This window comes from Gopherus flavomarginatus, chromosome 4 (assembly GCF_025201925.1).
Source record: "Gopherus flavomarginatus isolate rGopFla2 chromosome 4, rGopFla2.mat.asm, whole genome shotgun sequence".
NCBI lineage: Eukaryota > Metazoa > Chordata > Testudines > Testudinidae > Gopherus > Gopherus flavomarginatus.
In genome coordinates this window covers 112,583,277-112,608,943 of record NC_066620.1, presented here as the reverse complement: position 1 = coordinate 112,608,943, position 25,667 = coordinate 112,583,277, and the positions used below count along the sequence as shown (strand labels likewise).

The 25,667-nt window shown below is 41.3% G+C and overlaps 1 protein-coding gene across 4 annotated transcripts in view; it reads left to right on the top strand.

The window, feature by feature from the left end:
• The window catches only part of PDE7B (phosphodiesterase 7B), a 708,282-nt gene that overhangs the window by 185,529 nt on the left and 497,086 nt on the right, over window positions 1-25,667 (top strand). The gene's annotated exons all lie outside the window — the stretch shown is intronic.

The following is a 25,667-nucleotide window of genomic DNA, read 5'->3' as shown; positions in this document are numbered from 1 at the left end:
AAGCTGGGACTAGACTCCTGAGTACTGCAGTTTCCAAAATGTAACCCTCTGCTCCTTAAGCTAAAAGAGAGTTCCTTTAACTAGCAGTGTATTTGGTACAATATCATCTCTTAGTGCCAGTCATGAAAGGGTAGCATCACTGTCATGGTATCTTTCCCCAATCTGAACCTTAGAGTCCAAAAGTTGGGGTACCAGCATGAATTCCCCTAAGCTTAATTACCAGCTTAGGTCTGATAGCTGCCACCAATCAGGACTTGGAGTGCCTGATACACTCTGGTCCCCCCAAAACCTTGCCCGGGGGACCCCCCCAAGACCCAGACCCCCTGGATCTTAACACAAGGAAAGTGAACTCTTTCCCTCACCAGTGCCTCTCCTAGGCTTTCCCTCCTGGGGTTACCCTGGAAGATCACTATGATTCAAACTCCTTGAATCACAACACAGAGAAATCAGGTTTGTTCCCTCCCCCCCTTTTTCTTCCCCTCCAGGTGTTCCCTCCCTGGCTCCTGGAGAAAGAGACAGATTCAAGCTCCGTGAATCTAAAACACAGAGGAAATTCACTTTTCCTTCCCCACTCCTCCTTCTCCCTTCTCCCCACCAATTCCCTGGTGAGTACAGACTCAGTTTCTTTGAGCCTCAACAAGGGGAAAAAATCAGACAGGTCTTAAAAGCAAAACTTTTAATAAAAAGAAAGGAAAAAAAGTAAAAGTTGTCTCTGTAATTTAGATGGTAAAAGTTACAGGGTCTTTCAGCTTATAGACACTAGAAAGAAAAACCTCCTCCAGCAAAAATACAATTTAACATACTTCCAGCCAAATGCACATTAGAACTCTACCAGCCAGATACACATTTGCAAATAAAGAAAACCTATTAAAAAGACTAAATTGCCTTTCTACTTGCACTTACTGCTTGAATAGAAAATTAGAGCCTGTAGTATGTCCGGTCACTCTCAGATCCCAGAGAGAACACAGACAAAGAACACAAACACAAGCTTCCCTCCACCCAGAGTTGAAAGTATCTTGTCTCCTGATTAGTCCTCTGGTCAGGTGTTGTTTGTTAACCCTTTACAGGTGAAAGAGACATTAACCCTTAGCTATCTGTTTATGACAATCACATACACAAAACTAGTCCCATGCTGCTATGCCAACTCACTGTTTCAGGGGGTAGATTAATTCACTCCTCTGACAGAAGGCCTGGTAAGGGAGGCAGTTTGCAATTCCAGCCTATTTCCTCCTCTGGGCTTGGGCCTGGAAGTTGGAGTCAGCTTATGGCCCTTTCCACTTTTGGCAGCTTGAGGCCCTGCAAACTTTAAGGCACTGATGATCTAGAGAGGAGCATTGGATGAAAATAAAGGTGAATGCTTTAAAAAGAGGCACAGAAACTGCATGAATAAAGCACTGCATTACTAATTCTCTACATGGAGTGCCCCATCCTGTCCTCCGCCATTATCAAAACAAATAATGGACTTCTTTGCGCTTCACAATCTTTTTTTCTTAGCACAAAGACAAAACTCAAACGCCAAGGTTTTCAAAGCTAGGTCTGATTAATATCAATTCTGTAGTGATGAGATGCTTTCAAATTACTGACTCCTGTCCTTTGTATTTTTCTCTCCTAAGCAATCTCTCTAGCAAGAACATCCTTACAGTAGATGCTGCTTTAAACTGGAACTGTTCAAAATATTAAAAGAAAAAGGGGGGAGGGCTAGGGAAATTATCCTGACATTCAGTGACAGCTGTAATGTCATGTAAATTATTACTAATGGAGAACATTTATGAAGTGTTCACCACAGCCCATGTAAGAGTTTCACACAAAGGAGGGAGGATGTTGGACCTACTGTATAGCTGTGCAACAGTGATTACATCTCATCTTTTGTACATAACAAATGAGATGTTTTAAAGATGTCACATTAGCAGTGACACATTCAAGAACATCATGTTCCAGGCAAAGGTGTGATTTTTGGTTTTGTTTTTCTTTTGGGTCTTTTTTTTGTCTTTTATAACAATGATCTGCAATGCAGCTTTTATAACCTAGATACATATTGTGTGTGTGTGTGAGAGAGAGAGAGAGAGAGAGAGAGAGAGAGAGAGAGGATTTTCAGTCACACAGCCTTCTAAACTGTAAAGCTGCTATCTGGGTCTGTTACAATTTTAAGAGGCCATGTTGGGCCCATACTGTACATGTTGCTTTCTGCTTGTCTTCTTTTCTTAGTCCTGTAAGAATAGCCCAAATGCAAATGTTTTTGTCATTGTGATCACTATTATCTTCTCTTTCTGTTATGCAATGCAATATACCAGTTCCTGGAGGAGCCCCCACTGTAAAGAAGAGACAGTGGAATCACCTATAATACATAATACTTCCCAGTTCTGAAACAAAATTCATACAAAGATCTTAAAGCTTTTTACACCAATCCAAGGTATCAGTGCCACAGCTGACAACTTTCACACAGTAAATAAGCACCCTGACTTTCACAATAAGTCAAAAATAAAGCTAATCTCTAAGAACAAGGCCAAAACAAGCCAATCCCTAAGAACCCCAACACTCTGTGTGACTAGATCCCTGTGGTGTGCAGTCTGGGACTGTAGAGAGCCTGCTGTGTACCCCACTTCCCCCCGCTTGTCCTCCCTTGCCAATCCAAAAAAACACAACATAAGAATGGCCATACTAAGTCAGACCAAAGGTCCATCTATCCCAGTATCCTGTCTTCCAACAGTGGCCAATACCAGGTGCCCCAGAGGGAGTGAACCTAACAGGTAATGATCAAGTGATCTCTCTCCTGTAATCCATCCTCTGACAAACAGAGGCTAAGGACATCCTCCCTTACCCATCCTGGCTAATATCTATTAATGTTCTTAACCTCCATGAATTTATCCAGTTCTCTTTTAAACGCTTTTATAGTCCTAGCCTTCACAACCTCCTCAGGCAAGGAGTTCCACAAGTTGACCGTGTGCTGTGTGAAGAAGAGATTCCTTTTATTTGTTTTAAACCTGCTGCCCATTAATTTCATTTTGTGGCCCCTAGTTCTTGTATTATGGGAACAAGTAAATAACTTTTCCTTATTTACCTTCTCTACATCACTCATGATTTTATATACCTCTATCATATTCCCCCCATAGTCTCAAGCTGAAAAGTCCTAGCCTCTCTAGTCTCTCCTCGTATGGGACCCATTCCAAACTGCTAATCATTTTAGTTGCCTTTCTCTGAACCTTTTCTACTGCCAGTATATATTTTTTGAGATGAGGAGACCACATCTGTACGCAGTATTCAAGATGTGGGCGTACCATGGATTTATATAAGGGCAATAAGATACTCTCCGTCTTATTTTATATCCCCTTTTTAATGATTCCTAACACCCTGTTTGCTTTTTTGACTGCCGCTGTACTCTGCTAGGACATCTTCAGAGAACTATCCATGATGACTCCAAGATCTCTTTCCCAATTTGTTGTAGCTAAATTAGCCCCCATCATATTGAATGAATAGTTGGGGTTATTTCTTCCAATGTGCATTACTTTACATTTATCCACATTCAATTTCATTTGCCATTTTGTTGCCCAATCACTTAGTTTTGTGAGATCTTTTTGAAGTTCTTCACAGTCTGCTTTGGTCTTAACTATCTTGAGCAGTTTAGTATCATCTGCAAACTTTGTTTAGCAGCCAAAAACTAGCCAACAAGCAACTCACAAGCCAGTTAAGCCAAAAACAAGCCAAATTTCTACATTTTTTTCATGGATTTAGCATGTCTGATCAGTGCCCATAATTGAGAGATGGGGTAACAGACAAGTCACTTAAATATTCTCTTGTTTTCAAGATTTCTTTGCCAACAATAGAACCCTCATCTGCGTGTCAGTTTTGTGCATTAACCACTTGCCAGTTCTTTTTCTAGAGCCATTCTCAAACTTTTGCACTGGTGACCCCTTTCACATACCAAGCCTCTGAGTGCGACCCCCCCTTATAAATTAAAAACATGTTTTTATATATTTAACCCCATTATGAATGCTGGAGGCAAAGCAAGGTTTGGGGTGGAGGCTGATAGCTTGTGACCCCCCATTTAATAATCTTGCGACCCCCTGAGGGGTCCCAACCCCCCCGTTTGAGAACCCCTGTGCTAGACTATTGTGAAATACAGTGGAGAGCCACTGAGCTACGTTGTGGTATAATCCAGTGGTCTAAGTATACGTTGAGGGTCCAAGAATTCCTGAGGTCTAATCCCATTCTCACATTGACTCCCCTAAAACAAGTCCTCTTTACTTTCTTGCATCTGTTTCCCCATTTGTGAAATAGGTATAATATTTATTTTACAATTACATGGGGATGTTGTGAGAAATAGTGAAGAGCAGATTGTGCTCATCATTCTATGCAGTGAGCAGATAGATAGAGGAGCTGATAAACAGAGAAATGTGTTGGAGAGAGATGGTCTCAACATAAGCAGAGGAAAAACAGGATATAAGGTATGTGGCTTCAATAATGTGAATACTAAAGAATTATCCTTGAAATCTGATTGGCAGACAATACTGAAAATTCAAAGTATCTGGGTTCCGGAATCTGTGGAAATGGAGGATGAAATTAGAGCTAGGATCGTAAGTGTCTGGCAGAAATGCACAGAGATAAGTGGTGTAGTATGTGACAGGAACATACCAATAAGATTAAAAGGAAAAGCCTGTAAAACAGTGGTCCATCCGGTTTTAATGTATGGCTCTGAGTATTGGGCAAGAAAGAGGAAACATGAGCAAATTATCTTTTTCCACAGACATGTAAATGTTGAGATCGATGAGTGGCCTAAGCAAGACCACATAAGGAATGTATATAGTAGAGACATGCTCAGTGTAATATAAATGAAAAAATGAGGGAATGCAGACTCAGATGTGTTGATCTTTTAAAGGACAATCCTGACAACTTTGTGTGTAAGAGAATCCAACAGATGAAAACTGAAGGAAAAAAGACAGAGAAGCTGACCTAAGAAGAAGTGGGATGTCCTAAAGAAAGACTTGTTAGCATTTGGTATGATAGAGGATATGGCATTGAACAGAGCATCTCCAGGAAGAGGACTCATAGGCCATGTCTACACTACCCTTTATGTGAGCAAAAGTCATGTTGCTTCGGGGTTGAAAAAAACACACACCCTAAGTGACATAAGTTTTGCCGACATAAGCGCTCATGTGCACAGCATTATGGCAGCAGGAGACACTCTCCCAGCAACACAGGTATCACCACTCATTTAGGTGGTTTCATGTCGACAGGAGAGCTCTCTCCTGTTGGCATAGAGCAAGGACAAGAGTGATCTTGTAGCAGCATAGTTGTATCAGTACAGCTGTGCTACTGCAAGATTGCTAATAACATGGCCATAAAGTGGACCCCATTTGATGGGATTAACATCAGAAGGAAGATTGTGCTCAGCCCTTCCCTGAGTTAACTGGGAAAGAGTGATATTTCGTTCCAGTTCCTGCTGCATATGCAGCTGTGAAGGTTCCAGCCACAATCTAGCCCATACTATTTGAAAAGGGCTTTGAAGGAGAGCAGCACTATTTAAAATAGCTGGTTGACATTACTTATTTATTATCAAATACATATATTATTATTGATTACTAGTATTAAACTTTATTTTTTTATTAAAACAAGATTTTCATTTTGTTCAAAATTTCACAGGAAAATGTTCCATGTTTAACAAAATATGTTTCAATTGTTTTTGTTTAGCTTTTATCCTACGCAATCCCACTTAGTGAAATCAGTAGAACTACTACTCACTGTAGTAAAGCTAAGCACATGTAGACGTCTTAGCGGGATTGCATCTTATGCATGTTTCCCTTCACTTTCTCAAAAAAAATCCATCTTTTTCCAGTAAATAAAGGTTTTTAAGAGAGTTTTTCTTTACTTAAATTTCAAACAATTTTGTCAACGTTTTTCATTTTAGAATCTCACTGAAAAACAAAAATTTGACAAAAAGCTATTTTTCCACAGGAAAATTGTGTCATCAAATCCCCATTTGTCATGAAAAACACTCTTACTCAGGAAACATTTTGACCAGCCTATTGCGTAGAAAATATCAACTAATAATCTAGGGTATTTTAGACCTTTAGATTGCTTTGAAAATCTCACCCTGCTACTATTTAGTAAGGTTAATTTGTCTCATCAAGTGCTGAGTTTTCTTTTCCTTTTGGCATTCTTCAGAACACTCTTCATTCTGATGAGTGCTGAGGAAATCCAGTGATGAGTGAACCTCAACCAAACGGTGACTGGGGTTTGGATAAACATCACAAGGTTTCACATGATTATCTGAAGCTGGCCAAAACTTGGCAAATCTCCTAGGTCTGAAAAGCTGAGGTGGAAATCCTGCAAGTACAAGCTTTTCTTTTTTCTCCCTACCTTCCCCGCTTACTGAGGTTCAGTTCAAGATACTTGGTGGGGGAAATGAGTTAACAGTTTGGAATAATTAAATGTGTATATATATTTTTAACATTAGCTTTTAATAAAAAATTAAATCTGTTCTTATAATCCTCAGCTGATGAGCTCCATTGAGTTGGAGCTACATGGATTTACATCAGCAGGAGATCTGGCTTATAGATTTTAATTGAATAAAAAAGTATGAAGCAAGAATGATTATTTTTTGTCATCATCCTATCGGAACACTTTAAATTCTTATACAAAGTCTTAAGCCCCTGCACACATTATGTGCTCCACAGTCCACTGCATGCTAATCATTTCAAAACCCATGGAGAAGTATTCAGAGGGCCAAAGTATGGCATAGTGCCATACGTTGGGACCTTACCTGAAAGATGCCATAGACACAAAAGGCACTGAAAGAACATGGGATTTATTTTTCAAGGATGATTACTAGCACAAATCTGTCAAGCAAAGATACTCCAGAAACAAAGTATGATTCAAGGTCAGGTAATTTGAATGGAGGAGGTGAAGAAGGAGCCTTTCCTACAAGATTCGAATTTTTTTCTTCAACAGTGTATAGTGGATCTCAGCTGTTGTGCTGATAAGAGAAACTGTTTCTCAAGACTTTGTCTTTTTGGTAACATTTCAGTTACTTTTTGACATGGGAAGCATGTGGGAGACAAGATGTACGTCTCATATAGTAGGTTAGGACTTGTTTGTGTCTGGCAGTGTAATGAGGTGCATACAGCAAGACTGTGGGAAAGACACTACAAAATCAAAATATACATAAAATGAGGACAGTTACAGAGCAACAGGGGCTGGGAGCTGGAACACAATCAACCACCCACCTGCGGTTTGTTTAAGTCCTAGCACATCATGCAGCCAGGAACAAATATTTATTGACTCAGGGAACATGTAGCCAAATTTCAGTGTGAAACATGTGCCAGTAACTACTAAAGACAGAACTTGCAAAGCAATCTGGACAGATGAGCATGTAAGATTTAGAGAAGTATCCAGACTCTTTTGAGATGAACTTTCTGAACTTAGTGGTTCAACAAACTGGAAAGCAGGTTCTCTCATGAGATTTCTGGCCCATCCTATCTCTGAAATTGCTGGGCATATAATGAGTGGCTTTGCTCAGGGAATTTCATTTCTGAGCCCTGACCACACCAGGAAGCACCAAGAGATGTTAAAAAATGAACAACAGAGGAAGTGAAAAGGTGCCTGGGTTTTCTCAGACCTCAAAAAAGACAAATTTTAGATTAATTCGTAATGTATCTTTGACCAGCTCCCTGATAAATGTTGTGTTCTGCCAAAATGTCCTTGCTACCTGGCATGTTGTTTGCATGGTATGTATGGCATGTCGTTGTAGCTGAGTTGGTCCCAGGATATTAAAGAGATATGGTGGGTCTTTTGTTGAACCATCTTCTGTTGGTGAAAGAGATCCAATTTTGAGCTTACAAAGAGCTCTTCTTCAGGTCTAGGAAAGATACTCAGACTGTCTCAGCTAAATACAAAGTGGAACAGATTGTTTAGCTTAAGTAGTTAACACACATTATAAGGGACCGTTTAAGGTGAAGTGGTCTGTTAACACTTCTGCAGTCATAGGACAAAAAAAGGGGGTTAGTGAGTTACAGATTGTTGTAATAAGCCATAAATCCAGTGTTTGCATGAAGTCTATGATTTTTAGTGTCTAGCAAAGTTATGAATTTAAGTTCCCAGTCTCATCCTTCAAAAGCGTTGTGCACGTGTCCTTTGAGGATGAGGACTCAGGCCTTGGCTACACTCACACTTTACAGCGCTGCAACTGGGGTGTGAAAAAACACCCCCCTGAGCGCTGCAAGATACAGCGCTGTAAAGCGTCAGTGTAATCAGGGCAGCAGCGCTGGGAGTGCGGCTCCCAGTGCTGCACGCTACACCCATAAGGGATGTGGTTTACATGCAGCGCTGGGAGAGCTCTCTCCCAGTGCTGCCGCTCTGACTACACTCACACTTCAAAGCGCTGCTGCGGCAGCGCTTTGAAATTCCAAATGTAGCCATACCCTGAGAGGTCAGATATGGAGTGATCACTTTATATAAAGTGTTCACCCACAGGTTATGGAGTTTTTGTCTTTTATCATTTTTTCTGTTTGAGTTCATTTGAGAGTGTAGTGATTGTCTGGTTTCACCCATATAATTGTTTACTGAGGCATTTAGTGCACTGGATGAGGTACACCAGATGAATCTTGAAAAGCGTGTTGTGGCGAGTATTGATCATCATAGTAGTGGAGATATGTCTATAGGTTTTGCATCTTTTGTTCTGGCAGGGTCTGGTGCCAATTGAGTTGGTGTGTCCTGATCGAGGCAAGGGCTTCCTTCTGATGATGAGGTTGGGCGTTGTTTGAAGGCCAGAAGAGGGAGTTCAGGAAAGACTTCTTTCAGGATATGGGTCCCCATCAAGTATGGGTTGTAAATGTTTGATGTTTGATGATACCCCATATGGGTTCCAGTGTGAGGTGGTAGGTGACAATCTTCAATAAAAAGAACATCACAAAACAAATTCAATGGCACTTTCTGCTCCCATGATTGATGATTAAGTAGGACTTCCTCCTAATCAGGAATTAAATGTGCTCTATGTTTATTAGTTGTCATACACATATACATTCACATTGAGTGTGTCTATATCTGCTGTCAATTCCATACTATCCTTTAACCTTATAATAACAACATTCAGCTCCAAGAAGTAGTGAAGGGGAATGATGAATAGCAGAAAGGGAAAATGATATAAAAAGAGAATGAGAAAAATGGATGTTAGTAAGCTTGTGCTACTGTACTTAGGGCCACTAAATTGTCTCGTATGTTTAATTATTTGATTTATGGGAAGTTTTCACAGATATCTTGATGAATTGACTAAGTTTCATTACATTAATATATTGCTCCTTATAAGGTGCTACCTCTTACATACAAAGAAACCCATCCTTAATTGTGGGTGACTATAGAGTTCAACATTGGCACAGCAATATATTCTCCAGGCATAGCATTGCTAAAGCAAGCCAATTCTTGGTTGAGTGTGGCAGAATGTTTAAATCCTTAAAATCATGTAACAGTGTTTAGCTGTCAAATGTATGTGTTATTCTTCCCACTATCCTTTAAAATTACTTCTAGAATTAAAGTGTAGAATGAATTAGTAACACTGGGCCACTCTTTTGGTGTAAACAGGCTTGGCTCCAATAAAGCTGCACCAGTTTACACCAGTAGAGTGTATGACCCTGTATTTCAGGATATTAGAACATAGAGAGGAGCTAATATCAGAAATGACCATAATTTATGTCTGACGATCAAACTCAAGAAAAACAAAACTACAAAAAAATCTAGAAAATTGACAGTAAAAGACTAATAGACGCGACATTACAGCAGCAATTTCAAACTGAACTGAAGATTTTTTGTGTGCTCAAAGCGCTGTCTGACAGTGTGGGAAGGATTCCGATTGAGTTCTGAAATAATAGTAATTTGACTGAATATGTCTACTGAAAAGTAGTTTGTTCTTACTGGAGTAAAAAGGGAATCAGTGGGTGGATCTTTTGGTTCTCTGCAAAAATGTTTTTAAGGATCTTGGGGTTGGGGACCTTGTTTGTTTTGTATTTCTGCAAAATAAATCGGACAAACACCCATAGAAAAGTTATTAGTTACTTTATGTCAGAGTCAAATTGAAGGGGCAGTATGGAGATTATTAGTATCCACATTTGAATATTCTCCTCTACAGAACCCTAAAGATCTGGAGAAGTCATTTCAAACTGCTCAAGTCATACAGTGTAAACAAACCGATACTAATTAGTATGGGGGGCATCAGATTAATGAACCCAGATAGATACTTTGACTTATTTGCAACAGATCTGGATTTTTTTAGATAGCAACAACTTTGTTCCATGCAATGTTCAGAATGTCCAGCTGGTGAGAACCACTTCTACTCCTTGCATAAATTGTGAATAATTTTGGAAATAAAACAAAGTTTTATTCAAATCAGTATACCTAAACCTCTAGCTGGTATGGACACCTTGATAATATGTGATATCCTTTAAATAATTTTGAACCAAAGCTTGACAAAATATAATAAATGACTTTGGTGGCGTCATCAATTTATGCGACTAGCGAATGTGATCCACTATCTTTTTTTCCTTCTAAATTTGAAGCACCTCAATTTAACCCCAGATGAGGAAGGATGGAAAGACGGAGTGCATCTGTGACTTCTGTAGCAGATCTCCTGTCAAGTTGCTGCATGACATCTGAGGTCTATGTAAAAGAAAAGAATCTGGATTTCACTAACCTTATTTTGCAAGGAGAGAGAATATAAAATCTTATGCTAAAGTAATGGATCCCAAGTATAAGTTATTAAGTATAATGGAAGTGCCATGCAAGTGACCTGGCTTCAGTCCCTGTGCTGGAAGGCGTTCCTTGTGTCAAACTGCAACAACTCCTTTTTTGAGAGAGGAGTGACCCTGACAGACCAAAGAGAACCATCCAGACTTCCCCAGCCAAGGGAAATTGCTGATAAGCCTTGGGAGGAGACAGGGTAGGAAGTTTTTGATGAGAGTATGGAAATCCTCCATTGAGGATGTTATGCTTTGAAGCAGAACTTTAATTGATATTGTCCCCATGTGCTTGAGATAACATCAACATGTGAATTTCAATTACATGGTGTGCTATGTTCTGGTATTTTGCTATACTTGTCCACAAAGATTTCAAGGTGAGCAAGATCATGACTATGCACAATAGAGATTGTCTCAGTTATGAGGTAATGTGCATCTTTGATTAGAATCTGGGTCCAAAATGTCAGTCTCTTTCAAAACTCCAGATGATTTTCCATGGGGTTCCACAGTAGTATGAGAAAGTTAAAATACTGATAGAGTAAAAGAAAGGATGGCTTGGTTCTCAGAAGTCTCCTGGATTTCCACCCAGTTTTAGAACCAAATTCAAATTAAACTTTTTTGAGATTCTGAAGTGTTTGGATAAGTTATTCCCAGTCTCAGTTAGAACTGGCCAAATAGCATGAAAGCGAGGCTGATCACACAAGATTTTCAGGCTAGTTTTTCAGAATCAGGAAGTTTTGGATAGGTTTTAGAAAAGCATCCTAACTTATAGCTGTCTAAACCTTCTTTAAGCTGAGGACTCTAAACTCAAAACTAGAGCTGGTCAGGAATTTTTTTGATTTAAATATTTTCTCATCAGAAAAGAAACTTGTCATTTTTTGACAAATTTCTTGACTTGGAAAGTTTTTGAAAAAGGTTTCAAAATTTGTCAAATTTCTAGTTTTCTAGTGCAAAGTTACTTTTCATACCAAAAGTTAAGTTAATAATAGATTTCAGTTTTTTTAAATGATCAAAATGGAAATAAAATATTCTATTGACCCGAATGGAAAACTCTTTTGGATTTTCAGTTCATGAACATTTTTGAGACTTTTAACCTTTTGTCTTGATTCAGGCTGGGAAAACTTTTCTAAATCTTGCAAATTTTCACAGACCAGGAAAACCATTCCCCACTCAACTCTATTCAGACTCTCTTGAGTTTCACACATCTCTACTTAAGAATTATAAATGCAAGCAGGTTGACCTAACCAAAGTTCATCCCAGACTACTATATGTAAGTATTTGGAGTTCCACCATTACAGCTCATTTTTAGCATGCTCATAGAAATAGATATATTAGAGGAGGGTTAAGGAAGTTTAGAAAAACAGCAACTGCTGTTGTTGATTATTACTTCAAGCTTTACTGTGGATTTATTCTAGCTAACTTGTCTTTTTCCTTCAAAACAATAACCCCACAGCTTTTCCTTATTATACCTTGCAATTCTCAAAGAAAAAAAAGTTTTCAAAAAAAAGTTCTCTGCTTGGTATGGATTGCACAAGGATACGATGAGTCAGGAAATGCTTTTTTTATGTGCTGTCTTTACACATACATGAAAAAAGGCCTGTCCTGGAGCTATTCTCTTTTGGAATTTACAGAGGTTTGTGAAAAACAAAGATTGAAATCCAGTCTTGGTCTTTCTGCTTCAAAATATTATTTGAAGAGGAAGCTGGGGAGTTGGATCACACAGATAAAGGTCTATTTAATGAATATCTAAATCAGAGCTCTTTGGCTGCTGTAGGGAGCTATAATAAAGGTAAATTGTAGAGGCAAAGCAAAATTAAAAAATTGTTTATGTCCTTTATTGTTCCTCTAGGATGTCTAAAAATGCAAGTTTCAGGGTTGGGGTTTTTGTTTGTTTTTTCCCTGCTCTGGCCTCCCCCGCCTCCCCATTTTTTCTGCTTGTTTGTTATATTAGAAATATCAGGTGCCAAGTTGCCTCTTTTTCCTAGAAGACTTTAGCAATTGCTGGATGTCTGGGAACATCAGCCCCCAGTTGCAGAGGGAGGTGAAGTTCAGGCTTCTGCCAGTGATAACTGTGCTTTCCCTCTAAAGCTCCTCGGGGTTGGGGGTATTTGTCTCTCTCTCTCTTTTCAATAACATTCTTGACACTGACACAGTTTATGAATATTGGCAAATTTAATACCAGAAATAGGCCTAAATTGCAGAATTCTGATCTGGGTTTGAACTCCCAGTCAATGGGGTTTGGTGCTAGAGACGTAATTCACATCTATTTGCAATTGTTAGGTCAAATATCACAGCAACAATGTGTTTGTTTCATACTACTGTCCATTTACAGTTCTGTAGCAAGTGGACACCCATTATTTCTGCACACGTTCTTTCCCTCATATGTCTCATTGCTCCAAAGGTACCAACCCTCCTTCCTCTAGTCCAAGCAATATTTGACTCTGTCCTTCTTCAGCTTCTCTCATCCTACTCCTACCTTTCTCTCCTTTTAGCACTTCCCCCTGCTTCTGTCAGTGTCAACCTTCTTTTGTTCATGATAGTGCACAGGGCGCTTTCTGATACTGACGCCCACGTTACATTCTCCAGAGGCAGCACTCAGTGTCTGTATGGTGCCTGGGGGAAAGACATTTTCTAGCAAGTTCATTGTTATTACAGCTGTGTGAATGATGGATTTTTTGGTTTCTTGGCCATATCAGGGTAAAAAAATATTTTTTGGTTGAACAGAAAATGATTTTTTTCAAAATTTTCAGCAAATTGTAAGATTGAAAAACATTTTATTTTGTGTCAAACAAAATTTCCCTTTCATTCAACTCAAAATGAAACATTTTGTCTTCATTTTGAGTAGTTTTTTAGTGTTTTTTCATTGTTTAAAAATATATTTGAAGGAAGTTCCAAAACAAAAAGTCATTTTGAACCAAAAAATTAAAACATTACATTTTGAAAATATCAGAACAAAACACTTTGTATTTTTTCTTTATAGTTCTTCCCCTACCCTTCCAGCCAAAAGAATTCGGCAAAACAAAGAAAAATTCACAAAAATGTCATCAAATTTGCATTTTTCTCTGGAAAAACATTTCGGCTGAAAATTTCGCCTAGCGCTAATTGTGATACCACAGTGATTTACAGTAGAGCAGCTGAGCATATGAAATCGATGAGAGTTGTGGGTATTGAGCAAACTGGGGAAAAAATACGGCTACTTTTGTTTAGATGCCTAAGGATTATTATGAGACCTAACTTTAGGCCCCCAGTTTGAATTTTTGGCTATTATTTATGTAGTTCCCTAGGCATGCTTGGCACTTAACAGACATGTAAATATGAGCATGTCCTGCCCAGAGGAGTTTGCAATCTGAAGGCCAGGCTGCCCCTGGTTCTCGTGCAAGGTCATGGGGTTGATGAAGCAGGACAAGGAGCCTTTGCCCTCCCCCAGCTCATCCCTTTGTGTACCTCGTGCCAGGGCTAAGGACAATCACAGTCCCTGTTCTCAGGGGATCACAGAGGTTATTCCCTTCATGTACACGAGGGGCTGAATATTAACCCACAGAGGAGGGAACAGAAGAGCAGCTTGCTCACTTCCCTTGGGATGCTATGGCCCCACACTTTCTACCTATTCATAACTGTGTTGAGATGGGGTAAACAAGATCTAAATTAGACATACCATGATACGGGATGATAGTAAAGAAAGTGTGGCTAGAAGGACATGGGTTACAACTGGGAGAGATCATGACCTATGCTTAACACTTCGTGCGCATCTTGTTCACTCCTTTGCTTTTAAATATCAATTTTGAGCAGTTTCTGGAATATGAGGCTGAGAAAGAAATTGATATTCAGGAGAACAAGCCAATTAGAGACCACCTGGTAGGTGCTTAAGCACTTGATGGGCTCACTGTTGCCAACACATCTGCTTGGGAAGTCTGTCCAGAAGGCAGCTGTTCCTGCTGCTTCTTGGCATATGAGTGTTCCAAATGCCATCTCAGCCAACAGGAAATGCAGGACAAAGTTCTAGGAAACTGGGACTCTTTGCCAACTGCAAGTACCTCATTATATTTGTTTATCAACATTATTTTAATTAGTGAAATGTTTAACTAATTATTTCCTTTGAGTCAGCTCATGTTCATCTCTCAAGTATGAGCAAATAATAAAAAGAGAAGCTAAACTATAATTTTGCTGCACTTTGAGACAGCAAATATTTCCAGAGTATCAGTCATGAGTATATCTATTAACATATCTAGCAATGGCTATTGTGGCACAGGCAGTAGGGCTGGACTAACTCTTTGGATAAAACTAGACGCAAGAAGAACTTTCACTCATGCCGCCAAAAGAACCTTTTTCTGATACTCTAAACACGTTTGGATATAGGAATTGCCCGGCCTGGGTCAAGACAAGCCATTAATCTAGTCTAGTGTCCTCTGTGCAACAGTGGCCAGTACTAGCTGCTTCAGAACTCTACACAAGGCCTTTACGGAATAGCCTGACCACAAAGAATGTTTCTTCTTTACCTTCATTAGTGAAAGCGTGGTTAATGTTAGAAGCTGGTCAGAATACTTGGAACATAACATTTTTGGGGGGTCAAAAAAAGGTCTTGTTAAAATAATATGAAAAATGGCTGACTTGTTCTAAATATTATTCACAAAAATTTGAGACATTTCTCATCAAAATGTTTATTGAAAATGTCACTGAAATGGTTATAGAGATTTTTCATTTACCAAAAATCCAGTTTTCAGTAACTTTCAATGTATTTTTAATATTTTTGACCAGCTCTAGCTACTATAGATATCTATCAAAGTGTGTAGATTTACCTTATATATAAAGGAGGTAAGTCGACATGCATTGATTTTGTCTGTGAGAAGCAGAAGGACCAAAACTCTGTGAAAGAGGTAGCAATGGCTTAGCCAAAACCAGGAAATATGGAAGTGTCACAAAAGAACATCATTTCATCATCAAGTAGAGCTACAAATAACTGTGGGAAGCCTATCCAAATTTGCACTTCCTTAGCAAGAATATCAGCATTAGGGACTGAGATTGTTACAACAGGAGGTGGAGCATTTGCCAGGTTCTACCCAGTTAGCTCTCCTCCTTTTGAATCCCTTGCCTGTGGATTCTACATGTTACTTGAGAAAAGTGGTAAAGAAGAAAAGCACTTTTCAAGCTGTTGAGCCTTCAAATGCTGCTTCCACCTCCTGCTTTTTTTCATTCATGAAGCACCATAAAAGAATGTGCTTCAGGTCCCTAGTGCCAGAATCTCTGCTCTGGAGGCCAATCTTTTGTGTGTGTGTGTCCTATACAGTGCCAAGAAAAAGAGTAGTGGGAGTTGAAGAAACATGATTATATTTTTCTGGAGATTTTATCATTTTTAATTAAAACGCAATCCTCAGTACCTTAGACAACGGACATTTATATGTCCATAATGAACAACCAAGTTTTCTTTTAAGTGGACATAGAGATAGCTAAATACATATTGCTAAATATAACACCACATACAGTAGATGGTAATTTGGCAGGGGGGAGGGGGCAGGGGTAATTTGGCACGGGGGAGACATTATCAAAATGCTTCTTTTTTATTTTTTTTCCAAAATGAAATGTCATCAAAATTGACATGTTCCAACAGAAAGTTTCAGTTTTGACAAAATGGCATTTTCCAATGGAATACTAGTCTCTCTGAAAATTTTCAACCAGTTCTAGAATGATGCATCCTTAAAAACATTTAGGGTTAAGGTTACCCGCTTAATAACGGATGAGTTTGGAAAATATTCTCTGGGTTCATTGTTCGGTAATTACTGAGTTGTGACAGTTTTTTTGTATATTCCATAAAGAAATTGAAACAGGTTCAGTCAAGAAAGGGGAAAGTTCCCAAACCATGTCCCTAAGAGACAACTTCCAAATAGAAAAGAGAATTTATTACACCAAATGATGAGCAAACAAGGTCTGGATAAAATAAGAAACCTCTCAATCTCGAACCTGTCAAGTGTCACTCATCTGGAATGAGTCACACATTTGCCTTAGTTCTCATTTATATTAGCTGAAGTGGCACTCATAAGCAGAGCTGCAGGCAATAAGCTTTCCAGTTCAGCTCCTCCAAGCTATTACAAACAACTCATAGGGGCTTCTGAGCAAGCAGCCAATATTTCCTCCTCTTCCCCTTCACGTTCCCCATCAGAGGAGTGAGGCTCCAACAGGTGCCTTCCAACAGGTGTAGTGGAGCAAACAACGTAACTGGTTTTAAGATGGCGCTTGCTAAGTTTGTGAACAGGATTATATGAGAGGGTTGCCTATGACAGCAGGGGACTGGACTTGTTGACCCAAAAGGTTCTTTCCATTCCCCTGTTCCCAGTGCTGGTTCCTTTCACACACTGTGACTCCTAGCACAGCGCAGTGGGGAGAAATCTGTGGTCAGCACTACTTCTTCCTGGTCCTGAACAACACTGTAGTCCACTCCCAGGAAATGTCATTCCCAGGAGGCAGCCATGGTATGTGTGAGAAATGACCAGATGGGTTACAAAGAAATTCAGAGAAAGGACTAAAGGAATAGAAGTGGGGAGGGAGAGACTGAGATTGAACCAAGAGCCAGTGGAATTGGGGAGAGAAAAGGCAAAGAGTGAGACAATAGGGAAGATGGGGGGAAAGAAAGGGAAAGGGAGAAAAGGAAACACTGTTGAGACAAACAGGGAAAGGATGCTCTTGTGGCTAATGTACAAGACTGGGAGTCGGGTCTTCTGAGTTCCATTCCCATCTCTGTTCCTGACACACCGTGCAACCTTGGGAAAGTCCCATCACTCACCTGTGCTTCTGTTCCCTATCCATAAATTGGGGTGAATACCGACCCACCTTGTGGGCATGTGAAAGCACTTGGAGAGCTTTGGCTAGAAGCCTTAGCATTATTAGATAAGGGGGAGAAAAGCTGAGCCAGAAAAAGCTTCACACATTCACAGCCACAGAAATGTCACTCAAGGAGCTATTTAGAATTTGGCAACTCTGCAACCTTGGTAAAAACTCAAGCACCCAAACCAAGAAGGTCTTTTCTCATCTTTTACTCAGTCCTTCCTCAGACAAAACTCCCATTGTGTAAAAGATGTTAAAAAGACCTGAGGATCTGGCACAAACTAAACATTATTGATGCAGGGAGGAGTGTTCACAAATTATTGACTACTATGTTTATTGCTTGTAATTTTGTGCACCTCTGTACCTTGTAGTTCCCTGGAGGGGGAAGAACTGGAAATCCCATACACAGAGCTCAGGGAAAAGTGGGAAATTATCTCCATGAATGCTCCTACATCTCCAAAAGCAAATTTTGGTTTGGTGCTGTGTTCAAACTCTGCAAATATCAGAGCACTTGAGCTTTACTGGCATGAAAAGCAAATATTATTAGTATTTGTATTAGGTTAGTGATAGAAGAGCCAACCAAGATTATGGCCCTATAGTGCTAGGTGCTGTACAAACACATAGTCCCTGTACCAAGGAGTTTACAGTCTCAATAGACAAGACAGATAAAGAATGGAAGTGTGGTTACCATTTTTTACAGATGGAGAACTGAGTTACTGCGATTGTTACCTGCCACAGGTAGCCAGGAATTGAACTCAGATGTCTTGAGTCCCATCCAGTGCCTTCACTCCAAGACCATCCTTCCTGTTTAAAAATGAAAAAAATCCTGAATGATCAAACAGTTCTCAAAAGCATATTTCAATGTTTATATTCAACTGTAAAATTCTCAGCTCAGTGTTGTAATAGCTGGTTGAAATGAACTGTCTAATCAGAAAACAGAACCCGTGCCAACACTTATATTATCCACAGAACAAATCACATATACTTAAAGCAAACTGTTCAAGAAGGATCTGCAGGCCAAGAATTATTCATTGAAGAAATCTGTTAATAGTTTCAGATAACTGAATATTGCAAACAGGTGGTAAGTTAGGAAGCGCAAATTTGGTTGAAAAATTATCTTAGGAATTATTCTCTGACCTCTTCTGTAAAGGAAGTCTATATTCTGAGACTTTCCAACCCTGATTGGCAGATTCCAGGCTCCCAGTTCTTTTCTCAGTTACAGTAGTAATTATGTTGAATTCAATGTTGTTACACCAGGGTAAATCCCATGTGAGAATAGAATCAGGTCCAAGAGTTTTGCATGGTTTACATAAAGGTTCAGATGCTCAGATTCTAAATTGAACTAAAGCTCTACAGATTGACCCATTAGTAGAATGAGTGACAATTGCCAGTTAAGACATTATAGTTCTGATCATTTTGAGTCCTAATATAAATAGGAGAGATGGTTTTAACCACTAGAACAATTTACCAATGTTCATGGTAGATTCTCCATCACTGACTATTTTTAAATCAAGATTGGATGTTTCTCTAAAAGAAATGCTCTAGGAATCATTTTAGGGAAGTTCCATTCTCTGTGTTATACAAGAGGTCAGACTAGAATTCAGCATTTCTCAAACTGGAGGGCCCATCCCAAAAGGGGGTAACAAAACTATTGTAAAAAGGACATCATGAGAGTGGCAGCTGCTTGCTGGTGCCCAGCTCTGAAGACAGCACCAACACCAGCAGCAGCACAGAAGTAAAGGTGGCATAGTATGAGAAGAGTCATCACTTTTTGAGGGGGGCCATCACAGCCTGAAATATTTTTAAAGGCGGTCCCAGCAAAAAAAAGTATGAGAACCCCTGGACTAGATTATCACAGTGGTCCCATATGACCTTGGACTCTATGAATCTTTTAGGCACTTGTAAGAGAAGCAGTGAAGCCAAATGCACTGAGGCTACGTCCAGACTACCAGCCGTATCGGTGGGTTAAAATCGATTGCTCGGGGATCGATATATCGCGTCTCATCTAGACACGATATATCGGTCCCCGAGCACGCTTATATCGATTCTGGAACTCCATCAACCCCAACGGAGTTGCGGAATCGACAGGGAGAGCCGCGAACATCGATCCCGCGCGGTGAGGACGGGTGAGTAATCCGATCTTAGATATTCGACTTCAGCTACGTTATTCACGTAGCTGAAGTTGCGTATCTAAGATCGATTTCCCCCCGTAGTGTGGACCAGCCCTGAGAATAAGGTCAGAATCCAGAACTCCTAAATTCTACTCCCTGGTTCTGCCACTGATACACCATGTGGTCTTGGACAAACCACATACTTCCCCATATGCAAAATGGGGGTTCCACAGGCATGGTATAGGTCTCCCTTGTTGGATATTCATCAGGCTGCTGTATTTGGACCCACATGCTCAATCAATGTGCTTTTAAGCTCCTCTGGGTCTGAGTGGGTTCCAGACAATGTCTCTTTCTTTGGATTCAGGCATACTTCCTGAGCATAGACTGTCATCTGGTGCAACTCCTAGGGAGTGAGACCCTGCAGCACAGCTGCCCTAAACCCCACAAAGTTCCTAAGTAGGTTAAGCACATCCTCCTAGAGCTCCAAACCTATGGGTACTCTGGTTTATAGTTTAACCTTTCAGAGATCCATGATAGCTGAAACAAGTAAGACGCAGACCTTGAAGAGGGATTGCTAACCCATCACTCTTTAGACAGCACAAGAGATATACAGCTCCATGCAAAATATGTAATGTCTGTATGTATTTCCCTCTCTCAGTTTCACCACCACTCTTGAGTATTGTTTTGGGATTTGGTCAGTGTCCTGTCAGGATTCCAGGTCCCCTCTTCAGGACCTCACTCCTCCAGCTCATGTGTCTCTTCCAGCTCATGGAGTCTCTTCTCACTCCTGCCCCAAACTTCCTTATTTTTTTTTAAACTCTCCTTATCTCTGTGTTTTTTTAAAAGCCACCACAAATGACTTGGGTTTTTGTGCCATTGTCTACACCTCTGCAGAGAACTGAGTTTACCTACGGTGCAGCCAGGGTGAAAGTAACGTAAAGGACTGGAAGTACGCTGGAAGAGCTGTGGCCTCAACCAGAAGAGGTGGAGCTCTGGGTGCAGTAGCGGCAGCTGGGAACCCTGGGCCCTTTAAATCACTCCCAGAGCTACTAGCTGCAGAGGCGACTGGGACCCCCAGGGCTCAGGGGTGATTTAAAGGGCCTGGGGCTCCAGTTGCCACTACTGCAGAGGAGCCCCAGACCATTTAAATTGCCGACAGAGCCCCGGAGGCTCCCGGCTGCCGCCGCAACCCCAAGGCTCCAGTAGCGGTGCTTGGGCGGTGATTTAAAGGGTGTGGGGCTCCCCACAGTGGCTGGAGCCCCAGGCCCTTTAAATTGCTGCCTGAGCCCCTCTGCTGGAGCCCCCAGAATAATGGAGCTCCAGCGGTGATTTAAAGGGCCCGGGGCTCTGCTGCGGTAGCAGCAGCTGGGAGCCCCGAGTCCTTTAAATCACCGCCGGAGCCCTGCCGCCGTTACTCAATGTCTCCGGCAGTGGGGCTCGGGTGGCGATTTAAAGGGCCCGAGGCTCCCTGCAGCAGCTGGAACCCCAAGCCCTTTAAATCGCAGGCCTGGGGAAGCCTTTCCAGTCTGACATGGCATACCCGCTCCTGCCAGTACGCCGTACCATACTGTCCCAGCTTACCTTCACCTCTGGTTGCAGCCATTCCATTGTTCTGTGGTTCTCAAACTTCTTCGCACCAGGATCCCCTTCTGACAACAAAAATTACTACATGTCCCAGGCAGGAGCCCGAGCCTCACAGCCCAGATCGAGGGGAAGGGAAACAAAGGCCTGCTGCCCCAGGCTTAAGCCTTTGGACTTCAGCTTCAGCCCCAGGTAGTGAGGCTCAACCTTCGGCTTCAGACCCGGGCCCCAGTGAGTGTAACATTTGTCCTGGTGACCTAATTAAAATGGGGTAATGAGCCACTTTGAGGTCACAACCCACAGTTTGAGAATCACTGTGGGGTAAGGCTTATTCAGTTGCTTGATGATCCTTAATGATGACCCCATTCAGAAACAGACACTTAGGCACCAGTCTCTCACTCCTTAACACAAGTATGATGCAATAATACAGGAAAGCCCACAATAAGGATATAAACATATAGAGAGTTCATAATATCAAACAGAATTAAAAAATTGTACATAGACAGGTCTGCCAAATCATCACAAGGACAATTATATTTAACCACCTAAACTGAATGGCTTGGGAACTGTTTGTGCGTCACTTTGAAAAATGTACAGTGCTATGTAAGTGCTATGTGTTTTTATTAACTATGCACATTATTTGTTTCATCAGTGGGCTTTATAAAGGTAAGTGAGTAGATGTCAAGAAGCAGCATTTAACTAATTAATAATGGGCTTCTCCTAATGGTGCAATTTAGAATTTTTTTGCTATGGCAGGAAGACATTATCTGCAAAGTTACCATGGTAACACAATCCACTACAGGTTGCTAAGAGCACAGTGTAGCTATTCTTATTATTATTACAGCTTTTGACATTTAGACTTTTTCTAGGCCTGAACATTTTTGCTAGATTTAAATTCATGTGTGAGAACGTTTCTAAGTTTTGCATCCTCCCATCAGGCTTCACTGGATTACAACAGCAGTGACGCTAGTGATACCACATTACTCTGGTGGCAGAATGCCTATCTTCTAAGGCTAAATAACTTCTACATTTTTAGGAACACAAGAATTACCATACTGAGCCAGGTTACCTAGTTTAGCATCCTGCCTCCAACAGTGGTCAGGGCTGGTACTTTGAGGCAGGCGTAAAATGCACAGAATGCATGTGATTGCATAGTACTCCCCCCGGTAGGAAGTTCCTAGCTCTTGTTGTTGCAATGAAAACCTTCAGAACATGAACAGAATGTAAACCACTGCAAAGGTGTGTGAAGTCTGTAGAGTTCTAGAGCCCCTTTTGCTATTCATAACTTTGCTGCATGGCAGCAGAATGATAAGGCTCAGGCCAGTCACACTGTTGCTTACAGAGTTCTGAACAACAGCAGTGAAACATGAAAGATCATGTCAATTTCACAGTGCTGCTACTTGGGCAGACTCTGAGCCACAGCAGAGGTGCTAAAACTGGAATTATAAAATATCAAGGACCACCCAGAAGAGAGGCAGATGTGAAGACGCGGGTGCGCACACACACCACACACGCACCGTCTTCACTCGTACGATATGTAAGATTCTCTGCAGGGAGGGGGGAAGAGACAGACAAGCTCCTTGCAGCAGTTGGAGAAAGGTGACGTTTCATATTTCCCAGCCAGAGAATGATATCAAAGGTGGAGATTCTAAGCCGGGTGTAGGGGAAGTAGCCTACTACAGCTCCCAACACTATCCCTCTTCTTAGCGGCTAAGGAAGCTGAGAGCACTGAAGTTCTCACCAGAGCATTGCCTCTGGACCTCATTGTCACTCCTCTTCCTCCCAATTGTTCATATTCATCTCTAGCTAGTGGCCTACTTAGCTTTCCAGCTAGCAAGTCCCTGGTAAATTTTTCAAGCCCTGGTTGTGCGATAACTGAAGCAGGTTATTTGGTGGAGTCGCATCTGCTACTTCCTTTAGAGACAAAAGAGTCTCAAGGATGATTTCTTGTCTGCTGTTTGCTAACGTTGGTAATAATATTTTTATACAAGCCCGTGTTGTCCTTGGAACTATTTTCCCAAGGCTCTTCTACTGCTTTTGTTCAATATTTTTCTGTTAGACTCCTGTGATGCCAATGATTGAGGTTTCCAGCTCTTTCATTGTACCCACAAACTACTGATTGAAACGTGTTGATGGCTCTTGCTGACAGTCGCCTAAGTCAGAACCCTCCATGTCCCCATTTGAAAAGGGGGCTTGGACAAGCCTTCCAGCTCAGTGGTCATTCACTCCTTTCCTCTCTCCATGCTTTTGTATTTTATAGCCATGCATACATGAATTTATATTCTCTCAGAGAAAGTGCTCATCATTTACCATACAACAGTATCTAGACTACCTTAGATTTCCAGCTTAAAGTGTAGAGCAAAATGGGTGTTTAAACAGCACAGTGTGGTAAATGTTGACTTTTTAACTATGAGTTGTGTGAGAATAATAGAAACATATACTGTATGAACATACGTCATGTACATGCTCTGTGTGTGCATATAGTGACCATCCTCAGGGACAGCAACAGTAAAATGTTTCTTACAAAAGAAAATAGTTGCCAGTACTGTGATACACTCTAGCCTCAAGTAGCTGAATAAGCTGGTGAACAATTTCTAGCCCATTATTACAGTTTGGGACAGCTGTGGAAATTTTCCGGGTAAAGCATTGGTATATGGAGATGTGACTAGGTTTGGGTTATTGGGGTTCAGATAACTGAGTTTGTGTTGAGAAACGGAGCTAGTTGAACATTTTTCTTCAAACTTTGTTTTTTTATGAAAAGGGGCTTTTTCTTAACACTGAATTTTCCCCATGAAGGTTCAGGTTTTTTCTTTGAAAGTCCAAACAGCCAAAAACTGAATATTTTTTGTTAAAAAGACAAAGACTGAAAATTGATTATTGTTACTGCTAATGTCCCTGGAAACAGTCTTTTTTTTTTTTTTTAACTACCTCTTAGAGACAGCATGGTCCAGTGGATGGCCCACTGAAATGGGATCTGGTTTCCTAGCTCTGACACTGATTTACTGCGCAGTATTCTGCAAGTGACTATTTCTGTTGCCTCCACTCCCCTGCTATAAAGTGGGGGTAGTAATTGTAGCCCTTCCCCTGAGGTGTGGTTCAAGCATCCTCTCTGGTACTTGGAGTGGCTTCTCTCCTCTTCTCGGAGGGGTTGGATTCTGAGTTCCTTCTTGTGGTGCCAAGGCGATGCCTCCCTGGGGTGAGATACAAGGGATGCTGTCCTTTGGGAAAATGAATAATGCTACCACTGCAAGGAAGGAGTATAAAACCCAGTATGCAAGAAACAATAAATTCCTCAATACAAACCATAGGTGCCAACTCTGTGGGTGCTTCGGGGCTCAAGCAACCAAAGAAAAAAAATAGGGGGTGCTCAGCACCCACCAGCCACAGCTGTTTGGCAGCTGGCAGGAGGCGCTCAGGGGAGGGCGGAGAACAGTGTGCAGCAGGAGGCGGGGCCTTGGGCGAGTGGACAGATTAGGGGTGGAAAGAGGCAGAGTGAGGAAGGAGTGGAGTAGGGGTGGAGCACCCACGGGGAAAAATAAAAATCAGCGCCTGTGATACAAACCCCAGCAAAGACGTAACGCCCCCAGAAATAACAGTATAACAAAGGTGAACTTTGTAGAGAGCAGTAAAATAGGATCTGGGGAAGGAAAGAGTTAGTGTTAACTAATATGTACTCAATAATAATTCAACCAATTTCCCACCTCCCACCACTCACAACTCTGCTCAATCTCCAGCTCTCTCCCAGGCAGCTGATCCACTAGAGATGAACCCGGAGACAAATGTTGTAGTGCTGTGACCATTGGTTGCCTTAAACAAAAAGGGTCCCTTTACAGTGTCTTTGCTCCTGGGTGGGGCAGGGTCCTCTCTGGCTTCTTGGTCTGGAGCTCTGTGGAGGCCTTGGCTGGCTCCCGGTAGCCAGCGCCAGGTCAGATCTCTGCCACTCTGAACGCTGGTCTCTGCAGGGCTGGAACTGCCTGACCCAGGCACGACATCCCATAGCAGTTCAAAGACTCCCTTTGTGGGGTAGTTTGTTATGCACAGATTCCCTGATTGAGCTGTTCAGCTTTTCTCTGCTCCCCAAAGTCACAACTCTGATCTGACACTGAAACGAGTCTCTGGCTCTGAGTCAGGCTGTCCTCTTCCACTGAGAGACTGAGCAACCTGACTTGTTCTTGGCCAAGCAAGCTGCTTGTCTGGATCACCCCATCCAGAAGCCTGTTGGGCTCACCAGGAGTTTCTTGTCCCTTTTGTCCGCAGCCCTGATTCCAAGCATGCTGGGAAATGGTGTCAGAGGGCTCACGTAGCCATTACTGTTGTCTGATGTGTGGAAGTCCTCCTGTGCATAAGGACATCAGTGAATAAGAACAGCTGTTCAGAACCAAAACAAGGGTGCAGTCTGCCTGTGGGAGAGGTGGCAGAGATGTGTAGGTGAGACCGAGGC